Consider the following 13042-nt stretch of genomic DNA (forward strand, 5'->3'; position numbering starts at 1 on the left):
TTATATTTTCTCATTTGTTTATGATGGCTGTGTCAGCCGCACTGATTTACATAAACACTGCCAATCCTGGGACGTTACATTCTCAACAAAAGTAGCTGAGTACAAACAGCATTCCGAAGTTTTAATTCATATTGTATAAACATAACAGATGTTGATAAAATGAGCCAAAAAGAAAATACAACAAAGGAGACCATTTCAAGGGGGCTTTTGATTAAAATACATTCCAGATTGACAAAATGATACAATGTTAATGGAATAGATCATTTAAATGTCATTATTTGGCTCTTATAGTTCTATAAAGCAAATATAAAGCAACGCTTTTGAGATTTAAACTCCATTATAGTACAGTGCCTATACATCAACTTATAAATAAAACTATATTTCTTTTCCCTTTCCTTCTTTTTTAAATCCCTGCTATGACATTGCCACATTTATTTCCTAAATACTGTATTAAAATACTGGGTCCAAAAGCAATAATAAGTTTGGTATACAGAGTAGGGCCTAAAATAAATATATTATAAACAAAATAAATGCAGTTTCTGCCTCAGTGAATTTCCAGTCATTGAAAATGAAATGGGCGACACTAAGAAATCCAGGTCAGAGGCCTAATTCCGTTGGGTTTTCTTTAAAAAGATATAAAATCTGCTCCTGTTAATTCATCTGTAAAGATGACGAGACTTCATTTGAGATCCATCTGGTCTAAATCCCTTGCTTTGAGAATAGCGAGAATGATAGAAAATTTACAAAACCTGCAATGCTCCTAATATGCATTATCTAGTTTAGTTTGAGAATTTTTGTTTAATAGATGGGAAAACTGAGGTGGAGGCAGGACATATGGTTTCCCAAAGTTCAAGAGGAGGTCTTACATGGAAGTAGAAGCCAGCTCAAACTGAGGCTCAGTCCAGTGCTCATGCCTTTGGGCCACACAACTTCTTTATTATGGGAAACCCATAGAACTCAATTTCATTTCATACTGATGTGATCCCTGAAGCAACAAAGTTTAGTATCCCTTTTCAACAACTTGTTATTATCACTCATGAAAGCTCTTTTTCTGATATCCACATAAATATCCATTGTGAATTTCCTGGGTGCAATGATTTCCACAGCAAAATTACATGCTGTAATGTTGAGGAAAATTCTTTACTTTTAATTTGTTTTCTTCCTTATGTCTTTGAATGCCTGGTCTGTTCTGTAAATGAGAGAGGGAGAAGAGATGTGCCCTTCTATGCTGTGCATTTATTTATGTTGTTTTATCATGTCTTTGTTCCAATCTTCCTCTGTCTGGGGTGTAGCATTGGTAAGCACAACACATCTTCTTTGACAGAACTGACCAAGTCACAGGAATAATACTGTAGAATTATGGGGAAAATAAAGTCTTAGTGAACAACTACATACTCTATATAGACCAGCTTGGCTGACAATAAAATGATCTTTAGCTCTGTTCCTATCAAGAAACCATTAAATTCCTGAAAGTTTTCAGTCACCAGAGTTTAGTACTGGTAGGCCCACTTCTCACACCCATGAGATTGTTTCTCTTCCTTGCAGCCTATGTTTCTACGTGAATTGATTTTTAAAAGAGTGTACTACAAAATATTATAGAATGTCATAAATGGTTGTGTAATGAGATAGCAGCAATAAAAAAATTTAAAACTTTATAAAAATTGGGGTCACTGACTATTTTCAAGCAAATCTTAGACCAGAAAATCCTTAGACTTAGAAAGTGGACCTCAACTTTGCTTTTCCAGTCTGTGAAATTTGAGTGCATTCCAGTCATAATAATTTATTTAGACTGAACTTTATGGTTTACCAAAAAATAAAGTGATTCTTTTACTATGGTATTTCCTGATGTTTTAGATATAATTGAGGATGTGGAGCAGGGAATACATATTCTTATTGAATCCTGTAGAACCTGCGGAACCAAGTGTTTGGAGTGATCAGCAGGAAGACTTGATGCCTTTCCTGCTGGAGGAGAGGCTCAGGCTGGCACCACAGAGCCCTGATTCCAGTGAGCAGCCTCTGGATTCAAGGCCACGCATGCCTTCCTAGGCTTTGTCACTTGTTTCGAAGCCCATGTTCTTCTTCAGGAAAACATAATCACAGCTTTTCCACTTGATTCCTTCCAGAGAAGACATGCTTAAAAGGTGTAGTCTCTTGACATGAGAGATTGTAGCCCCAGAGCTGTGTCCCTTCAGCTGCTTGGTGACTGCAAAATTCACTAATTTAAATGCTTGGGAGACAACATGAGAATTCACATGCTTGTGGAAGACATGTAAAATAAGATGTGAAAGATGGACGTCAAGAATGCTTTTGTCATGCTGTGTCTATGTCTCGGAAAATATCATAACTATCAGCAGCAGCTATGTTGGCAAAGCTCTTCAGTGAAGACTAAATCTTCAATCTCTAAGTATTTGCCTATTAAAAATGAAAATGTTTTAGATTTCCTCCAATGATTTTGATGTTTAAATTTGTTCTGTTAAATACCAGAGAGATTCCTACATTTTTGGACAATAAAACCAAACATGTATGAAGGAATCCACCACTATTATGTTATAATGAATACCAAGGAAAACTAGTAATAATTTATTGGTTATAAAAACTTGCCAAAATTCCTGAAAGGGAATTTCTGGTATTTGAATCATGCAGCTCTGACTTTCCTATAAGTCAAAGATTTGTTGGATGTTCTCTACTTTTCCCTTTAGGAATTTGTCTTTAATATTAATAATTTGTTTCTGTAGCACCATAGAGAAAGCACACCATGGAGTCCAGTCAATGCATATTATGGCAGCCCAGAAATGCTCAAAGTCACACGAGATAGGCTCTTTAAATGGTCATTTAAAATATGTCATATGCAGGAAAAGAAATACTCTGCAAATCATCCGTCTAAGAAATATGGACATGGATGTTTATTTAAATCCTGTTATAGTTCATAATCTTTTGCTCATTGGTACACTAGCTGGGTCATTGTCAATACTGAGCCATGCCTCACCTGCCTGGAAAATGCCAAATTCTTCCTGAAGGAATTAGGGTTTGCATGATAGCAGAATTATCTAGAAATCCCTGGTGATTTCCTCTTAAGGCAGTGAGAATCTCTTCTCTTGATAACCAGATCTACTCTTGGGAACATGGTGTGACCTGTGCAAGGTTGGACTCGATGAACATTGAGGGTACCTTCCAACTGAAGCTATTCCGTGTGACTCTGGAATTCTGAAATCTGAGTAACCTTGCCATGAATTTGCATTTTTGGTTCAAAGCCCATTGCTGATTTCCTTTTCCTTGATTTATTGAGTACACAGAGTATCACCTTTCTAAGACCTGAGTAATGTAATTTTTTTTGCTTACCATGTCTGTGGCTAAATGACTCAGTACAAATTGTAGTTGGGTTGTAATTTGCTGAGTCTGAGAGCTTGAGATAGCCAGGATAACAGTAACTTGTTACACAACTTTGAACTAGACATTGAAATGCCTGGCATATTGTTTACTCTGCCTTTAAATTTGTGAATGTGAATCCACCACAGGTACTGTGAAGAGTATATGTGCAAAAGAAGTTTTAGGAATATAAACTATTTTTAAGAATATTTTGGGCTGAGCAGTTGTAAAAATCATAGTAGGGTTGCATTTTCCCGCCCTTTTAGTACAAGTGTAATTTCTAAGCAAAAGTTCACACAATTTACATCAATTTACATAACTTCTCATAACTGTGTTGGGTGGGGCATGGCATGCTGCATTTTTCCATACATTATCTATCTAGTTTCATTGCTAGATGAGGGTTTCTTTGATTGGTTGGTTTGTTTTGGGTTTAGTTTTGTTTTTATGTAATGTATACATGTCTATGAAGATACACAAAAGAGAATTCCTCCCAGGACTGAAAGAAGTCACTCCTTTATATTCTGGACTCCAGTGACAAACTCATCACATAATATTACATATAGGAAAGTGAAATACATACAGGAAAGTGAAAAGAGATGAAAATAGTAGGGTTTTTTTCATTAATATGTCCTTTTCATGATCTTTCTATAGAACAGGTATTTGAGGAATCACTGTAACACGTAATCATATCATTTGACTCTTGGGCACAAGATACTTTTTTCTTTTTGTCTGCTTTAGTGTATCGTAAATTTCTGCTATTTCTTCATGCATTTTGAACTAAAAGCTAGATACAGCAAAGATGCTATTTTATATAAGATACAGTTTATCAATTTTCACAATTTTTTAACCCAAACTTCAGTGACAAAGGGCTTCACAACAAACTTCAAGTCTTTGGCATTATTTTTGGCTTTTACTACTTATCTATATGTTTCATCTCACTGTCGATGATGTTTTCCTAACAATTCTTTCTCTCTTAAACTGAAATGTATCTTAAAGCACAGGCAGACTGAACTTTAGATCTAGGATTGAAGTACAGTTGTGCAAAATTCCCAATTCAATTAGGAAAATTGCCTGCACATTAGAAACACTACATTATCTATGCATTACATATCCCTATGAGTGAACATAAACTGTTGTGAGAAGGTTTTTCTAGCATGGAGCTTTAATGTATGGCTTTACAGGTATCCTGCAATGTCCATTTGTAACATTGTGTTTTTCCTGTCATGTGATACTTGCATACTTTAGAGTTAATTGCCCAGTGTTTTTAAACAGCCTGGTGTATCACACTGGAGAACCCTTTGACATTGTTTCACAACTGATTCCTTCTCACATTTTTTAAATGGGATTTCGTCCTTTAATCACATTTATTTGCTGACTATGAACAGAAAAACCTAAGGGAGGGAAAACAGATGAAGAAATTCTTTGTATCTACTTTATATAAAAATGATGACTTAAAGCATTCAGGGACTAGCATTGCTAAAGGTACTGGTAATTTGATATGGTCTATCATACCTCGAGGCTCAGATAGCCTTGAGCCAAAAATCTAAATGCTAATGGAAATGTAGCTGCACTATGCAAGGGTAGAGCCTGGAAAATCACTGATGAGGAAGTGCTGCAAAATGTTACTGTTGTCTCTGCTGCCCCTTTTCACACAGCTTCAGCTAACAGAGCTGTCAGTGTGCCACTGGTGATCATGAAATCACTTAATGAAATGAAGTGTAACCAGCTCTCTACTAAAATAGTGCTTAATTAAGTGTGACCATCAAGTGATGGGAACCATAGCAGTATACAAGGGAATGCTTGTTCATTCCTGAAAGGCCTATTAAAGCAAAAGGAAATATGTGATCAGCACAGTTGTCTGAATGTCTAACATGGTATGGCATGGGAATGCCAGCAACAGAGTTCAAACACATGAGGAGTTACAAACCAGAATTATTTACACTACGTGATTGTAATCAATGCCTAGACACTTCTGAGGAGCCAAAGCAATGAAATGGTTCAGTAACTTGCAGTATCTCATTAAACTGGTGAATTTTGCTCAGCTGAGACCATAGATCATAGACTCAACATTCTGCCACTCTCTGACAGCAGAGAAATGGGGAAGAATTACCAGCTTCTCCATATTTTATTTTGAAGGGTTAAAGAAAGAATTTATATTTTTGTGCAGTTTATATTTGCAAAGACCCCTGTAGATGTGTAGTACCACAGCTTCTGCTGTGATGTTGCTATAATTGCCCCTCTTGTCTATGCTGGAGCTGAGATGTGGGATATGAAGCAGCCTACTGAAGACTGGAAAGTGAGTCTGTGGCAGAGCTAAAAGAACTTCAGACTTGTGACTTCTTTTCTTCTCAGTATTAGTCTCTTTCTTGCAAAGTGAGCTAGCACCAGGAGAAGGCATGGCAAGCTGTGCGACTCCACTCCCATATCCTCTCACATTTTGGCAGTTTTGCCACACAGAAGTGTTTCTAGTGGGATAGGGCTGTCCCTGGCATACAGAGCAAAGCCACCCATGCAGCAGGGAGGACTGTAAGGATTGCTCCTGCAGAGCAGGCACTGTAGCCCTGTCTAAGTTCTCTCTCTCTCATTGAGAAGGCATCCTGAAAGTCTCCCTAAGACACGCTTGTCCAACACAGCAAAGGATGGATTTCTGTGAAAGCATGAGATGTAAAAAATAAATAAACAAGAGTTGATATCTCTGGCATGTGTGTGTATGTATAAATGTAAACATGTGCATATATGCAGGTAAAAAACTCAACCCTTTTTAAACTATCATTCGTAATTTAGGAGACAGGCAAAGCACTGTCTCAAAGGATGAGGATACACATTTCCTTTGAAGAAAAAAAAAGAGGAGTAAACAAATGATGTGTATCTGGAGCTTGATTATCCTACAATTATACAGGCTACTACCTATAGAAACCTTTTTAATCCTTCAAAGGTAAGCAGTAGGATAGAAATTAGTGTTGGTGCAAGTTAAGGGCTGAGAGCATGGCACAGAGGTATAACAGACAGAATCAAGGGCCCAAGAGACAAGTGTTTTGCAGGATATACAAATAAAAAGTATCACTTTTCTCATATGAGAACCACTGCATAGAATATAAACATTGTTCACAAAAATGACATGATATTTTTTAATCAGCCTGGGCAGGTCGTGTCTCTGACAAGGATCTTTCTTGCATCTTGTCTTTAAGGTGATGAATATCTGAAAACATCAGCTCTTTGAACCTAGAAAGCTGAGTTTCCCAGAATCACAGAAGAATTTATATTAGAAAGGTCCTCTGGGGGTCATCTACTCCATTCCCCTGCTCCAAAGAGGTCCAGCTAGATCAGATAACTCAGGCTATTCAAGCCCTTTACACCCTCAAAGACAGAAAACCCACATCCCCCATTCCAGTATTTGACCATCTTCATGGTAAAAATATTTTTCTTATACTTAATTTGCATTTCTCATGCTACATCTCAAGTCCATTGCCTATCATTGGACACATGCAGGAGAATCTGACTGTCTTATCTGTAGCCTAAGGACAGGTAGTTTCTGCAATCAGGTCTTCTCTGAGCCTCCTCTTGTCCAAGCTGAATTGAATTGTCTCTCTAAGCATCTCCTCATGCCTGTGCTCCAGCTCCCTGACCAGTCTGGTGGCCTGCTGCTGGATTTCCTCCAGTATGTCAATGTTTTTGCTGTACTGGAGACGTCTCTTCATCCACAAACTGACTTGTGCAGGTATCATGCTAATCTTCTCCATCATTCAAGTTTTAGCATATATTCTGCCAACAAAAGCATTATTTCATTAGAAGATAAGCCAGAACATTGATTATTTTGAAAGGAAGAAACATGGAGACAGTGGAAATGTAAGGTTTTTAACCCATTGCTACCTTCCCCTCTAGTAAGCAATGTGTTCTTATGTTCTGGTCTTTTTCTCACAATTTTCAGTGGATTCTTGCACTGACAGGAAGTCTTCACAATTCCCTCTCAGCATCCTGAGAGAAATTTACAGCAACTTGGGCCCTTGGTTGTGATGTCTTCTCTGTTTCTCAGAGCTCTCCTTTCTGTTTCTGCTGAAGGCTCCTACTCCTTGTGTGTTTCACCACTCTGTCAAGATTTGTTCTTCACTCCAGAATTTTTTTCCCCAAGAAGTTGCTCAACTGCTCTTGGAAAAGCACAATTTCCTCCTCCTTCCCAAAGATGCCCCCTGAGTACAGCCACATTGTTGTCTGCTGTCTTCTGAAAGGAACATAATGTCTATTAGCACAGAGTAGCTTCAAATGAAGAAATTAAGAATTATACACTCAACATGTTAACAGAAACATCCACAACATTGTTATGAAAAGTTATTCATTAGGGTCTGGCTGCGATTTTGGAAATTACTCAGGGTGGTTTTATAACAGTTAAAACCCGTAAGGTGCTGTGTGTGAGGCTTTGGGGTTTGGACATATTTTTCCACGACTCTTTACATTTGTCAGCAAGAACATACAGCTCTTTTGACAGTAGGACTTGGGTGGGCAGATGGCTGCTGGATGCTGTAATAGGAGGTTGGCAGGACACTGAATGATAAACTTACTTGTCAACAGCCTTTCTGGCTTTCTTAGGACAGACTGAGCTTTGTACCTTTGCAACTTGTTTCCCATGTAGTTCCTGGTAATTTTTTTGGTATGGGTTAATTGATTTTGCATTTGCTTGCTGCTTTTATTATGTCTGCCCAACATGGAACCCTTCTCAGCACAGAAGCTCATTTTGTATCTATTATTCCCTGCTTTTTTATGTTGCTTCCCTCAGCCAGAAAGAATTCTTCTTAAATTGTTTGCATGTTGGTGGCAACAGAGATGGAAGACCAAAGAAAATAAAGAAAAGATCCACAGTAAATGTTGAAAATGGGATCCATCCAGTGTGTGGCATGGAAAATAAGGCTGCAAGCACCACTAGGGAGATCTCCAGTTGGGTGACCGCAGCATTGCAAGTGAGAAGAGTTCACAGAGCACCTCAAGAGGAAGCAGATCTATGGCTCCATCTGCATTTGGTAAGGCTCTTTCTCTGAAAAGCAAGCTACTGGCATAGGGGGAGGCCAGATCAAGGCAATCTGCAGTGCCCTTTTGGTCCCTATGTCTGCATTTCCTTCCTATGAGTGCAAATTATTGTGTAGGATCGGTGGTCACTAAAATTTCCTATGCCATGGATTTAGGATATTGCTAAGATAGGTGCATGGACCAGGCTGCTAAAACTATTCTTGCATACTGCAGGCCAGATGCCTTTGATATCCCATCAGTTCATAGTTCATTTGTGGCTCTCTCTTCAGTATTCTGAGCATTTGCTCTTCCTCTCTCATACAGCACTTATTTATTTCCTAATAGTTGTGTATTAGTTGCAATGCAGTTTGTATTAACAGCATTTTTCCACGTTATTTTCTCTCCATATTTCTGCTCCCTTCCCTCTTCCACTTCCCCTTCCTCTTTTGTTTCCTGTTGGACATTATTTCTTCACTTTTGCTACTGACTGCTTTACATAAAAATACATTTATTTACAGAAATTCTGGAATTTTTTCTTGCTTTACTTCACAGCCAAGATATTTGAATAGAAAATGAGTCACTTTTTATCTCCCCTGAATTGCCATTGCCTGGCACTGCAGGCATGGTCAGAGGAGCTGCATTTCTTGCTCATTCACTGGGCTCAGAATACATCTTGTTAAGGCTACTCAAGGCAAGCTCACAGTTTGCTGGGGGTGAGATGTACCCCAGTGAATGTCTCACCTTTTTTATTAGAGTTTTATGGACGAATTAAGCTGAGTAGAGCTGCATAAAAGGTCTCTACAGAAATAAACGGAGCAGATCAGGGGCTAAGTGCAGTTTTCCCACGTGATTTATATATTCTAAGATTAGGCCTGGCATTTTACAAAATGCTGTTTGAAGTTTTTAATTAGGTTTGCCTGAACAGACCAAAACAGACACAACTAATTGGTTGAGATTATGGCTATGAGATTGTGACCTCTCACAGTGAAATCTCTCAATGTATGTTCTTGTTTAGGTCTGTTCTTCTGTAGTTTTTTTGGAGGAGGCAGATAAAACTGCACCGTATCACAGAGATAGTGAGGAATATTTTGGGGAGTATTATCCCTATCTCAAATGCGCTGCTGTTAATGGGAGGTTTCTTTACTGAATACCTGTCTTCATTTTACTTTTCTTTTTGACAGGAGCACTACCAGGTGACTTACACCTGTCTTCATTTTACTTCTGTTTTTGACAGGAGGAGCCCTAACAGGTGACTTTTCAACTTTTTATGAATAAAGCCCAGTAGGCTTTTTACAGCATCAGTAAGTACAAAATATTTTAATCAAGTCTCATAGTCCATGCAGTTACTGGCAAATCTGATTCATTTTATGAATAATTTTACTTGGATCTTAGTGAGAAAAATGTTCTTATTAACAGTATGAGCAACAAATTTCCAGACAAAAACATGGAGGAGGGAGAGTATGTATAGACACAGTCTGGGGGGGGATGTGACTTCATCGCACTTCACACGATAAGAGGGTTCACTTCAGGAGCTGGTAACGGGATGGGGACTTGAAAGGCCAGGCTACAGGAAATGGGGATGGTGAGTCAGGAAATGGCAGCCTTCCCTTCGAGTCATCCTTGAACCACTGCCCTAGTGTGCTCAGAGTGAGAACTGGATTAGTAGAGATGCTGTTCCTTCAGAAGAGATTTCAAACTTGGGTCATGACCATTTTGTGTTGTCAAGTGTTACGTGCAGTTTCTCCTTAAGAGCATGGATTTCAGCTCCCCCATCTGCTCTGATCCTTAGCATGGGTTCTGTAGCTGTCCCTCTCTGCAGTGGCAGATATCCCTTGCCTCCTGCCTGGCACTGCATATCCCATGCCTCCTGTCCTGGTGCGGCAAACCTGTTATGCACCCACCTTGCTTCTTGTCAAAGTCACTGCATGGCTGGTGACCCAGAGGCGTCTTGCACAGCTGCTAAATAGCTGTATTTTCCTGCTAAATACACATTACTCTGTAAGACTTGATCGGCTTACTAGAAGCAGAAGGACAATCTGTTAGGAGGCCAATGGCAGTATTTGGTGCTTGCAGGGGCGCTCACTAGAAGGGTATGTGGGGGGAATTCCTTTGTCAATATCTTTAAGTATTTAAAGAGGGAGGCCAAGCAGATGGAGCCACGCTCTTCTTGGTGGTGCCAGGCAATAGGGCAAGAGGCAATGGGCAGAAACTGAGGCACAGGAAGTTCCAGCTGAATGTGAGGAAGAACTTCTTTACTGTGCAGTGACCGAGCACTGGAACAGATTTCTCAGAGAGGCTGTGGAGTCTGCCTCACTGGATATATTCCAGAACCATCTGGATGTAATTCTGTGCCGTGTGTTATAGGAAGACCCTGCATGAGCAGGCAGTTTGGACCAGATCAGGTCCCTTCCAAGTTGATCCATTCTGTGACTGTGTGATTCTGTGTCTGGGCGGGCAGGCTGGAGCCAGGCTGAGGCCGCCGGTCACACGGCAGCTGGGAACAGGCACCTCAGCTGGAACGCGCGCCGCGCTCGTACCTCTCAGCTCCCGCTGTTAATTGACAGCACAGGGTTACGCTTTGTACCGAATTACGGCCCAGAGGAGCCCGATGGCAGCCGGCGCTGGCGGGAGACCCCCGAGCGAAGCGCGCCGACGGGGCGGAAAGGCGCCACCTGCTCCCGCCCCCCGCTCCCGGCAGACGCCCGCCCGCCGCCTCCCGGCGCCTCGGCCGCGGCCCCCGCCGGGCCCGGAGCTGCCGCCGGCCGCCCGCGGCGGCGCCGGGCGGGCCCCTCAGGCGGAGGCGGCAGCGGCAGCGCCGGCAGCGGCCGCAAGATGCCGCCCTGCCCAACGCCTTGGCGGCCGCGGCTGCCGCCCCGGGCCCTGCGCGGCCGCCCGCGGAGCGCCCTCCCCGCCGCCGGGGCCGGGCCCGGCCGCCGCCGTGCCGCCTTCCCGGGGCGCAGTGCACCGCGCCGCGCCGCCCCCGCCGTGTTCCGCGGGAGGCACCGTGTCCAGCTCCGCTCACAGAACCTGGGATTGTTAGGGTTGGAAGGGGCCTCTGGAGAGCATCCGGGCGAAACCCCCCTGCCAAGGCAGCGTCCCCTAGAGCAGGTGACACAGGAAGGCGTCCAGGTGGGTTTTGGATGTGTCCAGAGAGGCAGACTCCATGACCTCCCTGGGCAGCCTGTTCCAGTGCTCTGCTGCCCTAAATGTAAAGAAGTTCACAGAATCACAGAATATGCTGAGTTGGAAGGGGCCCACAAGGACCATCGAGTCTAATCCCTGTCCCTGCACAGCACCGTCCCCAGGAGTTACACAATGTGCCTAAAAGGGTTGTCCAATAGCTTCTTGAACTCCGTCAGGCTGGTACTGTGACCACTTCCTCGCGGAGGCTATTCCAATGCCCAAACACTCTGCTGCAGTTTATGGCCATTGTTCCTCATCCTGTCTCTGCACACCACCGAAAAGAGTCTGGCACCACCCTCTTTGCATCTGCCTTTGAGATACTTATATGTATTAATGAGATTCCCTCTCGGTCTTCTCTGGACTGAACAGCTCTCCTCATAACAGAGATGCACCAGACCCCTCATCATCTTGGTGAAATGGTTCTACTGGGCTGCAGGCAGGTTGGGGGTGCCTGCTAGTGAGGCTGGGTGAGGCCACTAAATTCAAACACTCAGGACCCTGGCACTGGCCAGGATTCAGCAGGCTTCTTCAGGGAGAGCAGAGCCACTGGCACTGGGGCTCTTTTATGGTGACAGAGGAGTAGGTGCCTGTAACTGAAACCCAAGTGCTCTGTTCATTAAAGGTGATGATCTCAAATGATTTTTCTTCAAGACGAACCAAAACCAAACAGCAAGTAACTTGGATGTTGAATTTCAGTAGCAGTTGACTGTGTTGCCCTTTTGAACCTTGTGTGTTTCGGTTTTCCCTCATTGAGCATTCTCTTTAGAAGAACTAGTACATTGACTGCATGTTTTTTGGGAGCAAAACTATCTGAAGAACACAGCCCTGTGCTTTAACAGCCACTTACTCTGTGCATTCATTGGGGAAAAAGTTGAGAGCAGTTAGACCGCACTTCCAGACTGGGACTCAAGGAGGCCAAGGCCATTGAGATTTTGGGATTATTCATATTTCAAAGCCAGTTTGAAATACAAAATTGTTTTGAGGCTGAAGGAATGTAAACAATTGTCACATGTAGTTGTTGGGGATTTTTTATGAGAGAGGTTTGTATTACTTAAAAATTGCTTACAATTGCTAATTTAGCATCTGCATGGAATGCTACATTGTCTGGACTGCTGTATTTGCAATCAGAGCAGATAGCAGAAGCACAAGCACTTCCTGCACAGCTTCTTGGCTGCGACCTGGACTGACCCCATGAACAGCAAGTCAGGGTGAGCAGTGTTGGGCTTGGATGCTTTCTTCCGTTACTGCTGGTGTGTTAAACCCTGCAAAACTGCTTGGCTACTCTGCTGAGCTTGCCACGTATTTCCAGCTACACTGTAAACATCTGTCTGCCAACTGACTGAAGCCACTGTGTTCATTTTGTGTGGGCTACTGAACAGCTGTCAGATGGGAATGACTTGGGTTATCCCATGTCTTAACCAATGTTCTAGGTTCAAGATGTTCTGAATGCCTTTATCCGTGACTGACTTACCTGGTTTTTGACTAGATCCTTCTG

The 13042-nt window shown here is 42.0% G+C and overlaps 1 pseudogene; it reads left to right on the forward strand.

Annotated features, from left to right (window-relative positions):
* LOC134415002 (chloride channel protein A-like) overlaps nt 1-11640 on the forward strand; it is an 87588-nt pseudogene extending 75948 nt beyond the window's left edge.
* The last annotated feature ends 1402 nt before the right edge of the window (nt 11641-13042 follow it).

This window comes from Melospiza melodia, chromosome 1 (assembly GCF_035770615.1).
Source record: "Melospiza melodia melodia isolate bMelMel2 chromosome 1, bMelMel2.pri, whole genome shotgun sequence".
NCBI classification, from domain to species: Eukaryota; Metazoa; Chordata; class Aves; order Passeriformes; family Passerellidae; genus Melospiza; species Melospiza melodia.